Source organism: Pelodiscus sinensis, chromosome 28 (genome assembly GCF_052426305.1).
Source record: "Pelodiscus sinensis isolate ZL-2025 chromosome 28, ASM5242630v1, whole genome shotgun sequence".
In the NCBI taxonomy this organism is placed as follows: domain Eukaryota; kingdom Metazoa; phylum Chordata; order Testudines; family Trionychidae; genus Pelodiscus; species Pelodiscus sinensis.
In genome coordinates, this window is record NC_143079.1 from 19,384,100 (window position 1) to 19,405,616 (window position 21,517).

The 21,517-nt window shown below is 48.7% G+C and overlaps 1 long non-coding RNA gene across 1 annotated transcript; it reads right to left on the reverse strand.

Annotated features, from left to right (window-relative positions):
* Nucleotides 1-12,388: 12,388 nt before the first annotated feature.
* Nucleotides 12,389-16,033, reverse strand: LOC142824069 (uncharacterized). Its single transcript, XR_016347996.1, has 3 exons — nucleotides 15,900-16,033; nucleotides 14,862-14,927; nucleotides 12,389-12,767 (listed from the first exon to the last, which is right to left on the reverse strand). It is a non-coding gene; the product is annotated as an uncharacterized LOC142824069 (long non-coding RNA).
* Nucleotides 16,034-21,517: the final 5,484 nt, after the last annotated feature.

Consider the following 21,517-nt stretch of genomic DNA (forward strand, 5'->3'; position numbering starts at 1 on the left):
GTCAATTGTAGGACCAGTGCTAACGAGGCTAAACAAATGGGCTGGAAGTGTCATATACTTAGCTTTTGATGTAAAAATGCAGGGTTAAAGGCAGTGGAGACTGGCTTTATAATGCCACATCCAGTTAATGTCAATGTCAAACCCAGGGAAACGGTGTCAAATTTACAAATGAAGATCAGTTCCGCACACTCTCTCTGTAATTGGCTGGTGAAATTCCTTTGTAGAAGAATGATTACTTTTACATCCAAGAATGAGCACCCAAGCAGGTTAAAAAGTTTCCCTATAGGTTTATATGTGTTACCATTTCTGATGTTTGATTTGTGTTCATTTATTCTTTGTCATAGAGACTGACCAGTTTGACCAATAGATATGGCAGAGCGGCAGTAACAACAAATGAGAAAGTAGTATTTCTGGGAGGAAATTAGTTATTAAAATTGAGACTGAGATTTTAAAAACATCTATGAGAGGTAGGAGAATTATTACTAACTTGCTCAGTCACTTCTGTAAATCATACTTCTTGAAGATAGTGGAAACATAGCAATAAGAAGGACAGGTTTCACATTTTCTGGTAAATCTGTTAGCTACAAAATGCTGGCTTAACTGCACAGTTCAGTTTCTTTCGTCCTGGCACTATGGTAATGTCAATAAACTAATAACTTTCACGCTTTCACTTACCTGAGTGCTGGCCCTGTCAAATCCAATGGTTGTGGAATCTGAGGAAAGAGACTGAATATATTAATATGAACTCTGCTTGAAATGCCAGGGAACTTGTGTTAATGCCAGAGATGGTCAAAATGATGCTGCTACAACTTTTTAAAAAGCAATCTATATATAAATGACTGATCAATATGAAAATGGTTGCTGGAAATGTTCATTTTGGTCATTTCCCCCCATGTTTTAGATGAAAAGTTATTTTTATCTAGTGATATTAGATTTCAAAAATATTTCACCATTTTACCCATTTTTTGTTGAACCCCCTGTGAAAGTAGAAAGAATTATACTGTAAGAGAAAGATGAATTGTGCTGTAATAATTGAATAAGTTGAAGGAATTCTGTTTGTCTTTTAAGAGGAAGAAGAAAAGTATGTTAATGTTGATAGTAGGTATGCAGATCAAGGTGCTAGCCAATTTGGGCCTGAGTTTAACAGGAAGAGAAACATTAGGTGTTAGACAGAAAGCAATTCTAGATAATCAGGGAGATATAGCCAGGAGATTGCTGTGTGCTTGATATTGAAATGAAGATACTTAACCACACTAATAATGTGAAGTTTTGCCACACCCTTTGATCTTGTTAACTTGGCCTTTTGACTGTATAAAATCAAGGGGTTTGAACCTTGTATGGTACTCACATTTTCTGAATGCATTTTAGCAAAGCTTTGCTGAAATAAACAGAGCAGTCTGCCAAATCTGTGAATCCTGTCTGACTTTGACAATTTGGAGGTTCTACCGAGATGGCAACCGTCTTCGCTGAGGCTGTGTGATCCCTGACTGTTTTGCAGGATGACCGTGGTAGCTGGCACCTGGGCATTTGGCCCGAGCGGTCCTCCGCCAGAACGGAAAGGTGCACAACCACAGCGAAGTCTACGCCATCGAACCTGTTGGTTCCTGCTCTGTTCTGGTAGGGATCCCGGGATCTAACATCAGGACTCTGGTCAGGTAATTATTTTGTCCGGACTGAGGACTGTCTTGTCTCTGTGTCTATCCGTCTTCCCTGTGGTGTGAGTGAGTCTGGGAGCCATCCCTGCCCGGGGACTGGCCGACCAAGGGGCTCCTGTCCCCGCGGTCTGTGTGACTGGAATCTGCACAATCGCAGCCGCACCGCACCTTGGATAAAATCCTTGGAGTGAACGCAAGGGCGATTGAGGCAGTAGCCTGTGGGCTTCTTTTGTGTGTTGCACTGGGCACCGCTCTGACGAACCCGAATTTCCTCCTTGTGTGATTGGTGTATGAAGTCCTCCTGTATGGGTAACTAGACGTCTAAGCAGGGATAGTTCCCTAAAGGGACCCTGGCTCAGTTTATATATTTTAGAAAGGGTCCGGACTCCTGTAAATTTCTGGAAAAATGATCTAGATTAACTCTGGGGGGATCCCAAAACTCAGTGGCCACTGTTAGGATCTTGGAACAAAGACCAAGTGGACGTCTTAAAAGACAAACTTGGCCTTCCCAAAACTAAATTGGCTAGAGGAGAGGTAGATTGCTTCATGCAGTGGTGGGACGAGGCAAATCTTAAATGAACTGAATCGAAGCTCGCCTCCCTTAAAAATTCTAATTATAAGAAAAAGCTTTATTGGAAACCTCCTCTCCCACCACCAGACCGAGCGCTTCCCTTTACCCCGTCCTCCAAGAAGACTCAGACCGGTCCCACTTGAAGCTATAAACCCTGGACCCACACGGAGCTCCACTCGATTTTAAAAGGTTTTCCAAAGCCCCAGGAAAACCCTACCAAATTTGCAGAGGAATTTTGCTAGTGTGCAATGCCTATGAACCCTCTGAAGCAGACCTCCTGCAACTGTGTAAACTACTTATAACCCCGTAAACAGCAACAAAGAAAAAAACCTGGGCAACTATCACACAGACTGACTGATGGTTTTTTTTGTTTGGTTGGTTGGGTTTTTTGGGTTTTTTGGGATACAGCAACCAGGTAAAAATGGACAGGGCGCCCTGGCGCATGCGTTTGTTAATAGCCTCTTATCTGCTATTAGCAGTATGTTAAAGCAAATAAGTGTTGGATGGGAGGCCAAGACCATGGACAAATTGCAAGCAGTGGCAGAGCATTGCCACTGCACTCTAAAAAGAAAGAGAAGCAGTCCTCACAAAAGTTGATAGCTCTGCAAATACAGCATTATTCAGGGCAGGGCAGACAGTACTGGGAATGGGGAGGGTACCAAGAATGGGGATAAGGTCAGAGAAGGGGTCGTGGCACCGGGTTTTTGGGATTTAAAGGTTTCAGCTCCGGTCATATCCACCCTGTGGGAACAAGGCATTATTGTCCCCTGTTCCAGCCCCTGTAACACCCCTATCCTCCTCCCAGTTCGAAAAGCTGATGGTAAATCATGGCGGTTTGTTCAGGATCTTCAAGCTATTAACTGCATTGTTGTACCCACCTTTCCTGTAATCCCTAACCCAGCAACTAATCTGGCTTCTATCCTGCCAGATGCAACTCATTTTAGTGATGTTGATCTGTGTTCTGCTTTCTTTTCTGTCCCGGTTCACCCTACGTCCCAGTATCTTTTTGCCTTTTCTTACAAGGAGCAGCAGTATGCTTCCCAAGGGGCACACAGAAAGCCCGTCTTACTTTTCCCAAGCATTAGCCAAAGACCTTGTTGACCTGGTCTTCCCCTCTGGGTCCACATTGGTCCAATGTGTAAATGATCTACTCCTCTGTTCCCCTTCATTATCTGCCTCAGAAACTGACTCTTTAGTGCTTCTCACTGCCCCCCCAGCCACCTTAGGGTTACCTGACTACTGTAAGCCTTTACCCTTTTCTGTCACGAGCAATCTGGTTGTGCACTTGGGGTTCTTACTCAGGAGCATGGTGGCAAAAATCGTCCAGTAGCTTATTTCTCTGCCACCTTGGATCCTGTTGCCCAAGGTCTACCCCCCTGTCTGCGTGCTGTGGCTGCCGCGGCACGCCTAATTGAAATGTCTGAGTCCCTTGTCCTCCGCTCTCCTGTTTCTCTCATGGTCCCTCACTCTATAGATACTCTCCTGCTGCAATGTAATACAGCTCACCTTTCCTCCGCCCGCCTCACTTTTACTGCTTTCGGCTTCGCATATCACCATAAAGTGCTGTTCTCAGTTGAACCCTGCCACTCTCCTTCCTCTGGCTAATGACGGTGAACCCCACGACTGCCTTGCAAGTGTCTCTGCTGTCACCGTCTCATGCCCCGACCTTTCTGATGTCCCTCTCTCTAACTCCGACCTTGTGTTATTCACTGACGGTTCCTGCTTTAGAGATAGCTAAGGTCGTCTCCTCGCAGGATACGCTGTGGTATCACTCTCTGAAACCCTAGAAGCTGCGCCTTTACCTTCTGTGACCTCAGCACAAGTCGCTGAACTAGTTGCCCTAACCCGCGCTTGCTTTCTGACTGAGGGACGCTCCGCCACCATTTATACTGATTCTCGATATGCTTTTGGGGTTGTACATGACTTTGGCACCCTCTGGCAAGCTCGGGGTTTCCTTACCTCTGCTGGTACCCCTATCAAGAATGGCCCCTACATTGCTGCTCTCCTGTATGCACTCCCATCTGCATTAGCTATTGTTAAGTGCCCTGGTCACTCCACAGCAGATACTGATGTTGCTAAGGGTAATGCTGCCATAGAACCTTCCCCAGGTGCGTTTCTCGGTTCCCTTTCTGTTTCTGTACCACCGCAGTCCCTTTCTAAAGTCACCCTGCTCCTGGTTTTTGATCTGAGGAAGTGGGTCTGGCCCACGAAAGCTCATCATCTAATAAACCATCTTGTTAGTCTTTAAAGTGCTACATTGTCCTGCATTTTGCTTCACCTGCTCCAAGACTCTGCCTCAGAAACAGAAAAAGACTCCTGGGTCGCCCAGGGTTGCTCTCTACACCCTGATTCCCTTTGGCGCCCCCTTATTGGTGCCTTTGTGGCCCCCTTTTCGCTCTACCCAGCTCTGGCCGCCCTGCTACACGGCGTTTCGCATGTCGGAAAGGAGGGTATGATCTCTGCTGTAACTAAGGCAGAATGGTGGGCCCCCCATTTCAGCTCTTTTGCAGCTCACCACTGTGCCGCCTGTACCACTTGCCAAAGCTACAATGTTGGCAAACCTGTAAAGGTAGCTCAAGGGTTCTGGGGCCTGCCCCAAGCACTGTTCTTGCATTGGCAGCTTGATTTTGTACAAATGCCTGTGTGTCAACTATATGAATTTAGTTTGGTTATGGTATGCTTATTTTCGGGTTGGATTGAAGTCTTTCCTTGTCGCAAAGCTGATTCGCTGTCTGTTGCCAAATGTTTGTTAAATCATATTATGCCTGCCAAAGAAACTCCTGCCACTCTGTCCAGTGACCGGGGTACACGTTTTACTGAACAACTTGTTCAGCACCTGGATCGTGTGTTACATGTCACACACCTGCTGCACTGTCCCTACCATCCCAAAGACATAAACTAAGTCCTTTTGAAATTGTTTATGTGAACAATGGCTACCATTACTCCAGTCTCAGACTTGAACTTGACTCACAGTACACTCCTTCAGTACTGCAAGGGACTAATGCAAGCTGTAAGTCACTTCCATTCACAGGTTCGAGCCGCCTGGCCGACGGAACCCACCTCGGATGCCTGCCACACTCTCGAGACAGGTGATTGGGTCTACGTACGACACCACCAACGAAAACACGCCATGGAACCCCGGTGGAAGGGCCTGCATCAGGTGCTGCTCACTGCCCAGACGGCTGTTAAGTTATCCGGCATCGCAGCACGGATACAGGCTTCGCAGTGTAAGAAGGCACCATCCCCAGCAGACCAATCATCACCTCAGGACCATGCAGAGTCAATTTTGACTCCAGAAGAAGACGTAGAGGAACAGCCTGCAATACCTTACAACCTACGTTCGCGTAAGGATTGCCTGAAGCAGATGAGGACCAAAAGCAAGGCCCAAGAAGAAGCAGTAGTGAGCCTAGCGCCTGCTGCCTGGTGGACATAAAACCGTAACTGCGGTTCCCTCAGTGGAGGTTGTCAGAACCAAAAGGGTCTTGCCTCCAACATGTGCCTCTGGTGGGGCCTGTTCCTTGGCCACTGGTGTCTTAAGATCTGGGGAATCCACAATGACAATGACAATTCTTTTATCCACCAGCAAGTATGGATCGCTCAGACCCTTAATATCTCTAATTGCTGGGTCTGCAGCCACATTCCATCCCACTCACAAGCTGGTTCCTGTCTTGGCAATCCCACTTAATTCCCCCGGCCTCACCCGTTTAACAAGACATGGAACAGTAATGACACTTGGGAAGCAGTGGGAATAATTGTGGGAATAAATGTATCTAAACGGATAAGTGTGGAGGAGAAAAAAGGTCACTGGTGTTTGGTGTGTAATGGGACGGGGCTGAATCTGGGGAGGAGCAGTTGTCTCCAGCATATTGTAACATCAGTACAATCTTTAATGCCATGCAAATAACACCACTCCCCGTAAGGAGAATCACCGTGTGCCCTTCGGGGGATATTACTCCTCCTTTGTAGACACCTATATGGCAAAGGGGTGCAACCGACCCTTCCCGGCTTTGATAGGGCATCATTGGGTCTGTGGAACAAAGGCCTATACCACATTACCAGTTAACTGGTCAGGTATCTGTTATCCCGCCCAACTCTTCCCACAATTCCGAGTGTTAGAGTCCTTCCCATGAGAACGCCTCCGTAATTTTAGGCGAAAAAGAAGGGACTTGTCGGATGCCCAATGGTATGTGAATCACATAAGCCCTTTAACTTGGGAAGAGGCTATTGGTGGTTCCTTTGACCCACTTGGGGGAGTAATACATCATGCAAAAAGGCTTCTGAGGTTACAAACAGTAGTTAAAATCATGGAAAATGAAACTGGAAAAAGTTTAAGGGCCCTGGCCAAAGAAACAGGAGCGATCAGACAAGTGGTCCTCCAAAACCGTCAGGCATTGGATATAGTGCTGGCAGCAAAAGGAGGGACCTGTGCTCTCATTGGCAAAGAATGTTGTGTATATATACCAGACAACACCAATGATATAATAGATCGCGCTAGCTACTTAAAAAAGATTGCATACCTTTCCAACGAAGAGCCAAGTTCCCTGTGAAAATGGCTAAGTAACTTGTCCAATTTCTCTGGCATAGGAAACTGGTTGTTTCAGGAAGCCCTGACTATCCTATTTGGAATCTTAATAATTTTTGTATGTTTTCAGTTAATCTCCTGTTGTATCCAAAACTGTGCAAGACATGTCACAGACATGTCCCCTCACCAGAGTGCTAATCTGATGCTTTTAAATATCACTAATGAACAAAAAGACAAAGAACGGTTAATGCAAGGAACCCAGTAATTGTTGGTCATAGGCGAGGCTTGACCAAAAGGAGGGATTGTGAAAGTAGAAAGAATTATACTGTAGGAGAAAGATGAATTGTACTGTAATAATTGAATAAGTTGAAGGAATTCTGTTTGTCTTTTAAGAGGAAGAAGAAAAGTATGTTAATCTTGATTGTAGGTATGCAGATCAAGGTGCTAGCCAATTTGGGCCTGAGTTTAACAGGAAGAGAAACATTAGGTGTTAGACAGAAAGCAATTCTAGATAATCAGGGAGATATAGCCAGGAGATTGCTGTGTGCTTGATATTGAAATGAAGATACTTAACCACACTAATAATGTGAAGTTTTGCCACACCCTTTGATCTTGTTAACTTGGCCTTTTGACTGTATAAAATCAAGGGGTTTGAACCTTGTATGGTACTCACATTTTCTGAATGCATTTTAGCAAAGCTTTGCTGAAATAAACAGAGCAGTCTGCCAAATCTGTGAGTCCTGTCTGACTTTGACACTTCCCAGGGTGCCCTGGTGGCCACTCCAGCCTCAACCAAGATCACTCCTCTCCTTCCTCCCTCCCCGGAGCCTTTAGGGGTTGACTCTGGCCACAGTGTCTGTGCCAGTTCCAAGCCTGCCAGGCCAGAGCCAGCAGTCACTACCCCTGACCCAGTGGCCCCCAAACATGAGCCAGCAAAGACTGGCAGCCAGCCCTCCACCACTCGCCAGGAGCAGTCTGCCAGCTCCCAGGAGCCTGACAGGGGCTGGAGAAGGCGGGCACCTTCCTGGTCCAGGGTGGAGATCATGGACCTTATTCAGGTTTGGGGGGATTGCCCCCAATGTCCATGATCTCTGCACTAGAGAGAGGAATGCGGCCATCAATGGCAGGATAGCTGCCAGCGTGGCACTAAAGGCCACATGTGAACCCAGGAGCAAGTTTGCATGAAAATCAAGTTGGTCTGGAGAGCCCCCCAACCCTGAGCCTTGACCTTCCCCTCCCCTTTCTTCCCCTTGCTTCCTCCCCCCAAGTTTTCCCCCTTCCGTCTCCCCCCCTCTCTTCTCCTCTCTCCCGCCTCCTTTCCCCAGTCTCACCAGAGTTTCATTCTCCCCCCTCTCCCCCGGGGTTTTGTTAAATAAAGATAGTTTGTGTTCATGAAAATACGTGTATTTTATTTGACATCAGGAAGGGGGCTTAGGGAGAGGTAAGTGGAAGGACGTGAGGGAGGAATGAGGCACAAGCCCCCAGTGGGGCAGACCAGAGAGGCTCTGAGGGCTCCTCAGGATGGAAGCTCTCCCGCAGGGCCTCCTGGATACTGACAGCCCCCTGATGGACCTCTCAGATGGCAGCCTGCAGAAAGTTCAGACAGGTCCGCAGCAACGCGTCCACGAAAAGCACCAGAGTGCCCAGGGGCAGCTCTGGCTTCACGTTGCAGAGTGCTGTGATGTCCCGAGTGAAGGCAACCAGAGCACACAGAGACAAAATGGTTTCCTGTCCCTCATGGAGGTAGGCAAGCAAGCAGGGAAACCTGAGAACTGGCTGTCCAGGGGGGTGCCTTTAAGCACAGGCCTCAGACAGCCTCAGGCAGCAGCCACACAAAGTAACTCCTGACCTGATGCCCTGCCGGACCTGATTCTGTCCGGCCTTAAATGCGATTCACCGTCCACTCAGTGTGGACGCGCTATTTCGAAATAGCAAAACGCTATTTCAAAATGCATTTTGTGTGTAGACGCGCTATTTCGAAATAAGATATTTTGAAATAATGCTGTAGTGTAGACATACTCTGAAAGAAGAAATCAGGCCCCTGAGTAATTGAAACAGATACTTCAAAGAGTTTAATTGGAAACATGTGCACAGTAAATACAAACACTATATTATTTACAGGGGAGGGTTATTTACAGGTGACTGTTTGTGAGACACAGCATGGCCAGCACCTGAGAAATAAACTTAAAGAGTCATCAGCATTTGTACAATGCCCCTTAATAAATATAATAACATGGGTTGGGATTAAGCTGCTGGATATGGAATGGAAAACAATCTCCAAAACAGGAAACACCACAAGATTAGGGGAACTCCTATTACCTAATATAGTGAATTATCAGAAAGTGTCAATTCAACAGGGGAAAACACTGATCCCCTTCCCATATTCAGCCATCACAGGAAGATTCTCTCCCCATTGAGAACCACAGACAATGATATCCCAGACCCCCTCAGCCTTTTACCCTCCTTTGCTAACTGTTGTCTGGTGACTCCTCATAGGCCCAGAACCCAGGAGGGCAAGAGTAAAGTGCTGAGAGAGACTAGAAACCTAACTATTCAGGAAACTTTTGCTATGAGGTGGAGGATCATAGCCTCTAAATTTGGAGGACGAATGATATCTGCTGAGTACCTTCTTTGAAGGGCAGAGTGTTCTGAACTCCCAATATCATCAGAGGGAGTTTGAGGACACTCAGCAACTTATGAGACTGGACAATACAAGCACAGTTAAAGGCCCTGGATATCTAAAGGAAATCACCAAAATCCACAGTTAGATGCTTAAATGCCAATTAAAGCCACCCGTAGTGAATTCCCCCGGCATGTGTAATCCCCTAAGTAGTATAAGGGCCCTACCATCAATCAAACGTTAGCCCTGCCCCCTGATCCCGGAAGTCCCGCCCCCTGACCGCCAGAATTCCCTTCTCCCCTGTCACCAGAAGTCCGGCCACTGGATGGTAGTACATCCGGGTCAAGAGGGACAGCTGACCGGGTGTCATGTGACCCCCGTTAGGCCCGTCCCCTGTCACCGGAAGTCCCGCCCTTGGGAGTAACACATCCGGGGTCAAGAGGGGTAGGTGACCGGAAGTAAGGAGTGTCATGTGACCCCTCTAAGGACTCGCCCCGCCTCCCTCAACCAATCAGGAACGGTTTTTCCCCTGTAGGACCGCCCCGCGAACCGCTTTAACCAAGCGGGGGGGCAGTTCTGGGACCGGATGACCCGCCCCGCAGTGGGTTGTGTGACCCCTCTAAGAACTTGCCCCGCCTCCCTCCACCAATCAGGAGGGGGTTTTTCCCTGTAGGACCGCCCCGCGAACCCCTTTGACCAATCGGGGGGCAGTTTTGGGACCGGATGACCCACCCAGCAGTGGGTTGTGTGACCCCTCTAAGAACTCGCCCTGCCTCCCTCTACCAATCAGGAGGGGTTTTTTCCCTGTAGGACTGCCCCACAAATCGCTTTGACCAATCCGGGGAGTGCAGTTCCAGGACCCGTTGACCAGACCGGAGACGGGTCGTGTGACCCCTCTAAGAGCTTCCCGTGACACCCTTTGCCAATCAGAGCATAGCACTTCCCCGTAAGTTCTAGCGCCACACAAAAGAGGCCATCTTGTTCCAAGAGCGCGTGTTTCAGAGAGCGTGCAAACGCTGAGCGGAAACATGGCTTCTTTCACCAACTTTGTTTTGGTGCCGAGAAGAAAGCGCTACATCAGCGACAGTTCCGAGGAGGAAGGAGAAGTTGAAGGGAGCCCTTTGACCCACCCGCTGATGGATACACCAATATCTGACACCGAAACCCAACCGCTCACGATGCAGCCAGACAAGCTAGATAGCCTGGAGGAAGAAGGTGCCCATGGCTCCCAGGAGTCGGACAAGACGCATGGAAAAGAAGCCAAATAGGTAAATGAAAGATCGAAGTTGGGGCATCATGGGGTTAGGAATCCGGGATTTTGTAAACTTTAAAAAAAAATGACCAGAGCGTCTTACATTATTTCTTTCTGGCAATCTTTTGACAGCTTGACGATGCCTTTCTAGCTGACCGTCAGACCCAGGACAGCATTGCATCGGACGAGGAAGACGAACCGGGCCCACCTTGTTTTTGCTCAACACCGATACAAAGCATTGAAGAGAACGCCTAGGATGACGGCCATGAAGAATTCAGGAGGTGGCTGTGCATTGACCTAGTTGAGCCAGTGCCACATCATAAGCGTAAAAAAGTTATGCGCTCTATTGTACGCATTAGTGTTTATACCGTCCTTAGTCACTGTCTTAGGGAAAAGCTTTTTGAGGACTGTGAGGGTTGTGTCATAAATGCGCCAGCCCAGCGGTACCATGACTGGTTGACTTGGACTCCAGAGGGTATAAACTGCAAGCTCCGGGGCCTATGTGCTGAACTGTGTTTGGAAATTTTATTAAATACTGTTATTGCCGTAGGTCCGTGGTCCCCAACACGGTGCCCGCGGGCGCTATGGCGCCCGCAGGGGCATTTGCATGCACCCGCCAGGTGCTCGGGGCTGACCTGGCCCTGGGCACATAGCGCGTGGCGCTTGCACGGGGGGGCGCGCCGGCCCCGGGCGCGCGGCGCTTGGCAGGGGGAGCGCCGGCCCCGGGCATGTGGCGCTTGGCGGGGGGAGCGCCGGCCCCGGCCCCGGGCGCGCGGCGCTTGGCGGGGGGAGCGCCGGCCCCGGGCGCGTGGCGCTTGCGGGGGGAGCGCCGGCCCCGGGCGCGCGGCGCTTGGCGGAGATGAGCATTACTATGGGGTTCTGGATGTGAAAAAGTTGTTCGGAGCGAAAAATTATTGTGAGTTTTGCCACACAGTATACAGTCATGACCACTCTTGCAGGTATTGTTGCCGCCTCTGCTTGAGCAGAACGTGCTCAGACAGCGTGGGCGTGCCGCTGCGGTGTCCTAGCTGTATCTTGGAACAAGATGGCCTCTTTTGTGTGGCGCTAGAACTTATGGGGAAGTGCTATGCTCTGATTGACAGAGGGTGTCACGGGAAGCTCTTAGAGGGGTCACACGACCAGCTTCCGGTCTGGTCAACTGGTCCCAGACCTGCACCCCCCGAATGGTCAAAGCGATTTGTGGGGCGGTCCTACAGGGAAAAAAACCCTCCTGATTGGTAGAGGGAGGCAGGGTGAGTTCTTAGAGGGGTCACACGACCCACTTCTGGGCGGGTCATCCGTTCCCGGAACTGCCCCCCGATTGGTCAAAGCAGTTCACGAGGCGGTCCTACAGGGAAAAAACTCCTCCTGATTGGTGGAGGGAGGCAGGGTGAGTTCTTAGAGGGGTCACACGACCCACTTCTGGGCGGGTCATCCGTTCCCGGAACTGCCCCCCGATTGGTCAAAGCGGTTCGCGGGGCGTTCCTACGGGGAAAGCCCTTCCTGATTGGTAGAGGGAGGAGGGGCAAGTCCGTAGAGGGGTCACATGACACCCCTTACTTCCGGTCACCTGCCCCTCTTTACCCCGGATGTATTACCCCCAAGGGCGGGACTTCCGGTGACAGGGGACGGGCCTAACCGGGGTCACATGACATCCTTTTTCACTTCCGGTCACCTGTCCCTCTCGACCCGGATGTACTACCCTCCAGGGGCGGGACTGCCAGTGACAAGGGAGAAGGGACTTCCGGGGAGTCGGGGGGAGGGGACTTCCAGGGTCAGGGGGCGGGGCTAATGTTTGATTGATGGTAGGGCCCTTATACTACTCCCCTACCCCATAGACAGCTAGCAGATATAGCGTTCAGTCTAGCTTCCCACCCAAGTATATGATGTGCAAGCTGGAAACAGAAGCTGGCACAGACAGAGCACATTGTCCTCCAGCAATCCCCAGTGAAGCAATGGATGTGACAAGACAGTATGACAGTTGGCTCTCTCCCCCTCTCTTGTTCCCATTCAAGGTAGCAGGAGCTCTTTGTTCTATTTGTCTGTGCTTCATTCCCCGAGCACTCATCCAGGTCAGATGTCTCTTAGGACCTGAGTTGCCACCAGCTGGACAATGGGACTTGGGTCATTCTGTAGGACCTGGAGAGCTGGAATTACAGAGAATATGACTCACTTTTCATATAGTCACCTATGCCTGCAGTAGCTGGAGATTTAGTACCAGTGAGTACCAAGCTACAGAAGCTCTCTGTACAAACAAAGCTTTAGGTTCCTCCATTGGGATCCTTCCAAGCTCCAAACTGAGATGGAGGAGGGGAGAGAGGGGAGACCCTGACCCTACCAGAAACTCATCCAATTGGAAGGTGCTCCATTGACTCAATAGCTTCTGCTTTTAAGTTAGTTTACATCTCCTGACAGAAATAAATCTGATGGTGTGGAGTTTGGGGTAGCAAAAAGTGGCTCCCAGGGAGCCGATGGAGCCCAAAGAGTGGATGACACAGGTTGGGAAGAGGCATTGCCAGGATAGCCAGGAGATGCACTGACTTATATCACACTGGCTGCAGTTTCCTCCAGGTACGTCTACACTGCAAAGTTAATTCAAAATAACAGCTGTTATTTTGAATTAACTTTAATAGCATCTATACATGCAAACCGCTATTTCGAAATTAATTCGAAATAGCAGAGCGCTTAATTCAAATTTGGTAAACCTCATTCTACGAGGAGTAACACCAAATTTGAAATAGCTATTTCAAATTAAGTGCTGTGTAGACAATTAATTCAAAATAGGGGGCCTCCAGCCCTTCCCAGGGAGCCCTGGTGGCCACTCTGGGCACAACCAGGAAAACTTCCTCTCCTCTCCCCCTGGCCCCAGAGCCATTAAAGGGATAGACCCTGGCCCGTGCCAGATCCAAGCCTACCAGCCAAGAGCCAGCAGTGGCCACCGGGGCCCCTGAGCCAGTAGCCACAAAACGTGAGCCAGCAAGGCACTGGCAGCCAACCCTCCACTGCTCCTCAGGAGCAGTCTGCCAGCACCCAGGAGCCTGACAGGGGCTGGAGAAGGCGGGTGCCTTCCGGGTCCAGGTTGGAGATCATGGACCTTATTCAGGTTTGGGAGGGATGCCCCAGCATCCATGATCTCCGCACTAGACAGAGGAACACGGCCGTCAATGGCAGGATAGCTGCCAGCCTGGCCACCAAAGGCCACATGCGAACCCAGGAGCAGGTTTGCATGACAATCAAGTTGGTGCGGTGAGACCCCCAACCTTGGGCCCTGATCTTCCCTTCTCCCTTCTTCCCTTTGCTTCTCCCTTCCAACTTCCTCCTCCCAGGTTTCACCCTCCCCTCTCCCACCCACTCTATTCCTCTCTCCCACCTCCTTTTCCCAGTCTCCCCAGAGGTTCACCCTGTTGTTCAATAAACCCAGTTTCTATTTTTGAACATACATGTCTTTTATTTGACATCAGGAAGGGAGGCTAGGGAGGAGTAAGTAGATGGACGTGAGGGAGGAATGGGGCACGAGCCCCCGTGGGGAGGACCGGGGTGGCTCTGAGGGCTCCTCGGGGTGGACACTCTCCTGCAGGGCCTCCTGTATCCTGACAGCCCCCCGATGGACTCCCCGGACGGTAGCCTGCAGCAAGTGCAGCTGGGCTGATGGCAACAACCCTACGAGACGCACCGGTGTGCCCAGGGGCAGCTCTGGCTCCATGTGGCCGAGTGCTGTGGTGTCCCGAGTGCAGACACTCAGGGCACTCCAAGACAGGACTGCTTTGCTGTCCCTCATCGGGGTAGACAAGCGAGCGGGGAACCCTGAGAACTGTCTGTTCGGGGTGGGGGTAGGGTCCCGTGAAGCACGGAGCTCAGTTAGCCTGAGGCAGCAGCCCCACACACTATGTCCTAACCTGATGCCCTGCCAGCACTGGTTCCGGCCAGCCTGAACTTCGGTTCAGGGTCCACTCAGTGTGGACGCGCTATTTCAAAATAACAAAATGCTATTTTGAAATAGGTTTTGTGTATAGATGCATAATTCGAATTAGCTTAATTCAAATTAACTATTTCGAATTAAGTTAACTTGAATTAACGCTGTAGTGTAGACGTACCTCTTTCAGAGCAGACTAAAGCTGAATCTGTCCTTTGATGTGTGGCTGATGCACTTCACACCTGTGGTATCAGTTACTGCTTGCTTGTCAGCTAAATTTCTTTATAACTCACTAATGAATGGGATTTCACCTGTATTTGTTACTTACAGGTCAACAGATGTTCCATGTCCAGCCATTTCATATTCTTGGTGTCCGTATGTTCCAGGATGATGCCTAAATAAGCAGTGTAAAATAAACATCAATAAAAAACCTTCTCTTGTTAAGTGCAAGGTGATAACATTGGCCCTTTGGCTTCTATTGTGGGTCTAAGGTGAGCTGTAGGCAAGAAAATACTAGAAAAGTTTAGCGTCCACACTGAAGAGAAGAAGAGAAAAAAATTAAGAATGTTTACATAAAACCTCATTTGCTTTAAACAATCTATGTTCCTCTTGCCGCTGCTGTCAGTTATTGGAGATATACTAGGATAGTGTATTAATCTAGTGGTGTGAACAAAGGGCTGGGGCCAGGAATAAGTGCGTACTAAGCAAGGATCTCACATGGATAAATTAATTAGGCCACAATGCTTGCCTGGCTTGCATGGGTGTGCTAAGGAAAGGATGGCACAGGGCCAAAGGGGAGGAATCTAGTGCTTCCTGGGCAAGGCAATCAGGAACCTGCAACAGCAGGCACTGTGTGGCGGTGGCCTGCCTACCTCCCAGTGATGAAGCACCAGTAAGGAACAGTGAACAACACTGAGCTTAGGTCTATAGTTTGAGTCCACACTAACTCTGACTACTAAAAATAGAGTGCAGGTCAGATGACAGAAGCAGTCGGAGGAGCTAGCCACCTTGAGAACAGACTTTTGGGTTTGGATGGGATCATCCTTGGAATAGTTAACCCCTCCTGCTACTCCTGCCACAGCTACTCTATTTTTAGCACACTAGTTTGATCGGAGAATAAACATACCCTACGTGACAGTGTGCCAGCCTCTGCTACTAAATGACTGCGCCATCTCAAAGCATTCTATTGCAAATTACAAATTCCTCCTAACACCACACTGGAGAAGTAGGAGAACATTAACATCTCCATTTATGCATGAGAAGTCACAGCACGGAGAGATTAATAGTAGCTCAGTGCTGCACACAGGGACTTTTTCTGTCTACCTCAAAGGGAATACCAAAAGGGACACGGCACACTTTCTCTCACCAGCTAACTTGGCTGCAACTGCCCGGATCTCTTCCCAGCTGCTGCAGAAGTATGTGATGGTGGTTTTGTAAAAGTTCTCCAGTAGCTCAGCCTTCTCTTTGGCCTAGAGAAAATCAGGGACACATGAGCTCTCTCTGGCTAGAAATGCCCTTTGACTGCCAACACATGCCTTTACAAACCACAAGTAAACAGTCTGTGTTCCTCTTGCCACTGCTGTCAGTTATTGGATTCACTCAGACTTTTTTTTTAATTTAAACAAGTAAATAAAAGAAAGGACAGGAGGCTGTGTAGAAGTGGGGAAAGTGGGAATCTATGGCAGATTTACATTCCTCTCACCCTCAGTCCTGTATCCCACTCTAATAGGGTACGTCTACACTACAACGTTAATTCGAACTAACTTAGTTCGAATTACTTAATTCGAACTAAGCTAATTAAAACTAACGGATCTAGACTAAAAAACTAGTTCGAATTAGCGTTTTACTAATTCGAACTAGCATGTCCACATTAAGTGGATCCTGAACCGGGCTTAAGGATGGCCGGAAGCAGTGCCGGCAGGGCATCAGAGGAGGACTTAGAGCGTGGAGATGCTGTCTCAGGCTAGCCGAGGGCTGTGCTTAAAGGGTCCCAACCCCCACCCCGGACAGACAGTTCTCAGGGGTGCCCCGCTTGCAAAGCAGTCTTGGCTTGGAGTGCCCGGAGTGCCCACACTGGGCACATCACAGCACTTGGCCATCAGACCGGCTGCACTTGCCGCAGCCTGCCATCTGGGGAGATGGGGCAATTGGGGGGCTGCAGGAGAGCTTCCACCACAAAAGCCCGCAGAGCCAGCCCAGTCCTCCCCATCGGGGGCGCGTACCCCATTCCGCCTTCAACTCCTTCCACTTACCCTTCCCTAGCCCCTCTTCTTGATGTACAAAATAAAGGACAATTGTGTTCAAAAATGGAATCTGTCTTTATTGAACAAAACTGGGGGAGACTGGGAAAAGGGGGTGGGAGAGGGGAAGAGAGAGGGTGGCAGAGGGGAGGGCAACTAAAATGATCAGGGGTTGGGAACAGGTCTCATATGAAGAGAGGCTAAAGAGACTGGGACTTTTCAGCTTAGAAAAGAGGAGACGGAGGGGGGACAGGATAGAGGTCTCTAAAAGCAGGAGTTGGGTGGAGAGGGTGCATACAGAAAAGTTCTTCATTAGTTCCCATAAAGAAGGACTAGAGGACACCAAAGGAAAGGAATGGGTAACAGGCTTCAAACTAGTAACAGAAAGTTGTTCTTCACAAAGCACAGAGTCAACCTGTGGAACTCCTTGCTGCAGGAGGCTGTGAAGGCTACAACTAGAACAGAGTTTAAAGGGACGTGAGATCAAGCCATGGAGGTTGGGTCCATGGAGTGGTATTAGCCAGGGGGTAGGAGTGGTGTCCCAGCCCAAAGTTTGTGGAAGGCTGGAGAGGGATGGCACGAGACAAATGGCTTGGTCACTGTCTTCGGTCCATCCCCTCCAGGGTCCCTAGGGTTGGCCGCTGTCGGCAGACAGGCTACTGGGATAGATGAACCTTTGTTCTGACCCAGGATGGCCATTGTAAGCTCAGGGCTCAGGGTCGGGGGTCTCAGTGGACCACCTTGATTTTCATGCACTCCTGCTCCTGGGTGGCCAGGCTGGCAGCTCTCCTGCCCTAGCCGGCCACCTTCCTGTGCCTAGTGCGGAGATCGTGGACGAGGTCCACGATGTCCGCACTAGCCCAGGAGGGAGCCCGCCTTTTGCGGTCCCGGGCAAGCTCCCAGGACCGCCAGCCTGGTCCCGGGAACAGGGGGAGGGCTGGGGGGCATCGGGTGGGTGGCTCGATCCGCACCAGGTGCAGGGTCTGCCTGCTGGGTGCTGGCAGGCTTGCACCTGGCACGGGCACCGTAGCCATCCCGTGCCCCTTTAAGAGGTCCGGGGCCGGGAGGGGGGCATACGAGTTTCCCTGGTGTTGGCCGGAGTAGCCACCAGGGAAACCTGGGGAGGGCTAGCCTCCCACTAGTTCGCATTAAGGGGCTACACAGCCCTTAATTCGAACTAGTAAGTTTGAACTAGGCTTAATCCTCGTGGAATGAGGATTACCTAGTTCGAACTAAGCGGTCCGTTAGTTCGAATTAAATTCAAACTAACGGAGCGCTAGTGTAGCGCCTATGAAAGTTAGTTCGAACTAACGTCCGTTAGTTCAAACTAACTTTGTAGCGTAGACATACCCATAGATACTTACATTGCCCATCACACATTCCCCCTGCTTCTACACCACAAGCCTATGCTGTCAATAATCTCATATAATTCTATAGGTCACTCACAAGGTGTCTGCAGATATCCATCTGGAGCTCCTCAGGGTTCAGCTCGGTTCTCCAACTAAGATGCTCATTAAGTATAGTTTGGAGCCTCTTCAGTTCCAAAAATGGGGCACAGAGATGAAATGTAGCTCTGCACTCCTGAAAAAGAGGGTTGCACCATTGAATTGTTCCATAACACGTATTGTGCTCATTCAAATGGAACTCATGTCCTTGACTGCTCATCTACCCGAAGAATAAAAGGGATTCCCCTGAAGTAATAGACAGAAAATATGCCAGCATGACTTTAATAGGGGGAAAGGGATTCTACTTCTGGAGTATTGCATCCAATTCTGGGCACCCCATTACTTAAAAAATGTTGATACATTGGAGAAAGTCCAACGGAGGGCAACAAAAATGATTAGGAGGCTGGAACACATGATTTACAAGGAGAGGCTGAGGAATTTGGGATTATTTAGTCTTCAGAAGAGAAGAGTGAGGGGAGCTTTGATAGAAGGCTTTAACTACCTGAAGGGGGATTTCAAAGAGGATGGAGAGAGGCTGTTCTCAGTGGTACTAGATGACTGAATGAGGAGCAATGGTCTCAAGTTACAGTGGGGGAGGTCTAGGTTGGATATTCAGAAAAACTATTTTACTAGGAAGGTGGTGAAGCACTGGAATGGGTTACCTAGGGAGGCAACGGAACCTCTAAATCTAGAGTTTTCAAGTCCTAGCTTGACAAAGCCCTGGCTGGGATTGTTTAGTTGTGGCTGGTCCTGTTTTGGGCAGGAGGTTGGACTCAGTGACCTCCTGAGGTCTCCTCCAAACCTATGGTTCTATGATTTTATAATACTGAAAACTGGAGATAGCAGCAATGTTTTTTCAGAACGGATGTAGCTATGAAAGCTGCTTCACTAGGCATAGCTGTGGTCTTTCCTCTGTTGTGGGGAGGCAGGAACGTGGGGTGCAGAGATAGGCAGGAATGAACTCTTGGGATCAGACCCATGACCTATCCTGAACTCCAGTGAGACAACCCTGGCTGCTAAGGACCAGCCTGTCTGGGATTGACTCAAAAGGAGGGCAATGAACTGAAGGAAGAATTTAGGTCTCCACTGTAGGAAGGAATAGCAGAGCTCCCCTGGCATCAGGAGGAAGATTCTTTTTGCTTAGTAATTAAGTCACTGTCATTCTTACCATTGAAACCTCAGGGCTTGGATCTTGCAGGTGCAGCAGAAGCGTGACCCAGCTCTGTCTAACCTGCTTGGCAAAATAGTCCTTCCATTTTCTCTTTGCAGAGCCGGCCAGGATACCAAAAAGGACAAAGGCCAATGCACGAAGAGTGTTGTCCTCCTATAGCCAAGAAAGCCACACAGGTTGGTAACGAAGAGATAACCACATCATGTATCTAGCACAGCTGACTCTTCTACATTAGGGAGAGTGATTCCAACGACAGAAGTTTAGAAGAACTGGAATTAATCAAGTTTGGGCCAAATGTGTTGATTCATCAAAATACTTTGAAGACAGTTCAATTTTGACAAAATTCTTCCAGAAGCCAAGTAGGGGTACTTGGTCAGCTTCTTGGTGACCCATCTAGCAGGCTGACTGGGATCTTGGGCTTCCTGGCCCTCACCTTCAGAACAGCCTGTCTGGCAGGCTGACAAGGAGCCAGGAAATGTGCACCCTGGCACCTCTAATTCCCAGTGTTTCCAGGTTCCCTGTCTCCAGCATAGTCTGCCAGTAGACTGCCCTCAGGTAAGGCTCCCAGTAGAGCTGGGTTGAGAATAGTATTACTGTTTCACAAAGAGTTTTGAAATTTGGGCTGGGGGGGGGTGTCCCCCAAATAGGAACAAAACCAAAATTTGAAATCTCAAACTTCTCTGCAAAATGGAATAATTTCAACCATCTGACGTAAAAATCGTATGGAGCAGGCCCAAAACAGTCTAGTACACCCTGTATGCCCATTTTCCTTGTTATGCAGCTACCTAATCTAGTATTCATACTTCCTTTGCCATTCTCATTGGAAATAAAGATGAACAGAAGGGTGAGACTGAAGGAGCAGGGATGGCATCCTCATTTTCTTAATTCTCTGCTCCTCCATAAAACACATCTCTTCCCTAAGGCCTAAAATCACTTCATTCTGACATGAACAATGCCCAGTGAGGACACATCATGCATTGTAAATGGAGCCTCATCAATGTCAGCTGAACTGGGGTTGAAGGCTTCTGTTCACGTACATTATCGAAGTACTTCCGGATCTGTGTGGTGAGGTCTCTGAAGGAAGAACCTATGTCCTTCCCTTTCAGCTCCTTTAGGACTTTGGCCAGTGCCTTCATGCTTTCGATAACGACTTCAGAACTGAAAGTGTCTTCTAAAGTCCTGATCAGTGCCTCCAGAAGAAACTTCTTGTACTTTTTCACCTGTTCAGACGTATGACATTAAAAAACACTTTCCACTAACCACATTTCTAATATGTTTTTTTAGCAATTATGAAGCAGTGGGAATTTCATCTGCCCCCTAGTGACCTATAGCTATATTTTACATCAGGTACTAGCTACAATAAGCCAAACTCTGTGCCATATTACACCTATGTAATCCTATTAGATTTCTAATTACTTAGATTTGAAGGCCAAAAGGGACCATTGTGATCATTCAGTCTGACCTCCTTCACAACACAGAACCTCCCCAAAATAATGTCTGTTTGACTAGAGCACCTCTTTTAGAAAAACAGCCCATCTTGTTTTTAAAGTTGCTACTGATAGAGACCCCACCACAACCCTTGGTAAATGGTTCCAATGATTAAAATTACCATTAAAATGTATGCCTTACTATCAGTCTGAATTAGTTTAGCTTCATTCCCCCCCCCCTCCCCCATTGAATCTAAAGGCACATTTTCTAGCCCTTTGAAAATTCTTGTGACTCTTCTCCAATTTATCAGCATCCTTCTTGAATTGCAGGCATGATCCTGACGTAGTATTCTAGCAGTTCTCACACCAGTGCCATAAGCAGAGGTAAAATAACTTCTTTATTCTTATTCAGAATCCCTCTGTCTATGCCTCCGAGGATCACCTCAGCTCTTTTGGTCACAGCTTTGTACTGGGCGCTTACATTCAGCTGATTATCTATCATGATTTGAGTTTTTTAGTGTCTCTGTTTCCTGGAATAGAATCTCTCATCTTGGAAATAAAGCCTACACTCTTCATTCCTGGGAGTATACATTTACATATGATCATATTAAGTCCATATTGTTTCCTTATGCCCAGCTTACCAAGGGAACAAACCTGCTGTGTATTGACTGCAAAGAGGTTCCAGGGGTATGAGAGAGCAG